Source organism: Gossypium arboreum, chromosome 11 (genome assembly GCF_025698485.1).
Source record: "Gossypium arboreum isolate Shixiya-1 chromosome 11, ASM2569848v2, whole genome shotgun sequence".
Taxonomy (NCBI): domain Eukaryota; kingdom Viridiplantae; phylum Streptophyta; class Magnoliopsida; order Malvales; family Malvaceae; genus Gossypium; species Gossypium arboreum.
The window spans coordinates 91,764,822-91,766,251 of NC_069080.1; the positions used below are offsets into that span (position 1 = coordinate 91,764,822).

The 1,430-nt window shown below is 38.0% G+C and overlaps 1 long non-coding RNA gene across 1 annotated transcript; it reads left to right on the forward strand.

The window, feature by feature from the left end:
- Positions 1–278: 278 nt before the first annotated feature.
- On the forward strand, positions 279–854 carry LOC128284119 (uncharacterized). The gene is made up of 2 exons (XR_008274437.1): positions 279–330; positions 681–854. It is a non-coding gene; the product is annotated as an uncharacterized LOC128284119 (long non-coding RNA).
- The last annotated feature ends 576 nt before the right edge of the window (positions 855–1,430 follow it).

Genomic DNA, 1,430 nt, shown 5'->3' on the forward strand with positions numbered 1-1,430 from the left:
ATACCTCTGTAAGGTAGAATTACCGTAATACCCTTAAAGGGGTAAGTTTACGACTACGCCCCTCGAGGGTAAATAACTATTCTTACGCTATAATATGACTGTCTTTCTGAAACATGCCTTGTTAATTATATATATTCTGCATACATGTTATACTGCATAGCGTTGGGTTTTGTTATGGAGGAAGAACTCGTTCTGGTGGCTGTGCTACATATTCTGATATAAGCAACTTTGCTACGGATTATAGTTAGTGCCACAACCGGTGCTAACACTGTAAGTGTAGGGATGGCATGGGTGATTTATTTCCCACAGGAAGTGTAGGGATGGACGGAGGTAAGTGCAGGGTTGGATGGGGTTATCATGCATTAATCATATGAGAATGTTTTGTTATGGGCCAACTGTATTGAAATGGGCCCAACTGTGTTAATATGGGCAAGACCCAATACATCTCGACTTGTAATAGGGCTACGGCCCAGATTGATACTGATATGGGCTAGGCCTAGTATACTCTAATACTATAAGGGGCTATGGCCCAGATTGTTATTGATATGGGCTAAGGTTCAGTTAACTCTGATTTCTGAATAGGGCTTAGGCCCAGGAAGCTTGAACTGATTTAGGCTCTAGTTGGGTTTATTTTACACACTGAATTTTTCAAACTCACCCCCTTTTTCCCATCTTTACAGGTGAGCCTTAGATCGGTGGACTTGGAGCTGGAGGGATTCAGAGTGGCAATGTGGACTGTTTAAAATAAGTGTTTATGCCTTCACTTTTATTCTAGATTATTTCCTTTATGTTTTCGGGTTTTAAGTTGTAATAAGGCCGCTTTAATTATTTTTAATTGCTTTAATTATTTTTAATTGCTTTAGTATGATTATTAGCTTAGGCATGATATGGATTTAAAGGTTTCGAAATTAAATAGCTCTAGGGCGTGTTTTTAAAAGAAATTATCTGATTTCAAAATATCGTGAAACAAGACAAAGCTTCCGCAATGAAAATGTTTTAAAAAAATTAACAAGTGCTTTCAAAGGCTTAAAACGAAATGGTTGTTTCCTGAACAATCATTCAGTTAAAGTGTGGCAATGGTTGTGTGCATGTCTAGGAGTGGATCCGTGGAGAGCTTGGTAGTTAAGCAGTGTAATAGACTCACCTCCTCTTTTCCGGCATCCTACCTGGTGCACAGCTTCCATTCACTTTAATCTATAACGAAGATACTCTTTCACTAAGAAAGATTTTAGATAAAACATGACCTATACAGTAATGCTTCAATGTGACACACCGGATTCGGCCATAACGCCTGGGCTGGGTTTGGGGTGTTACAAAAAATATCTACTAACTTTTCTTAATGGTCTAATTACCATATAAGGACCTCAAGTTTTGAATTCCATAGCTAATTAATCCTTATAGCTACTAGAATTCAACTTTTACATTTTATG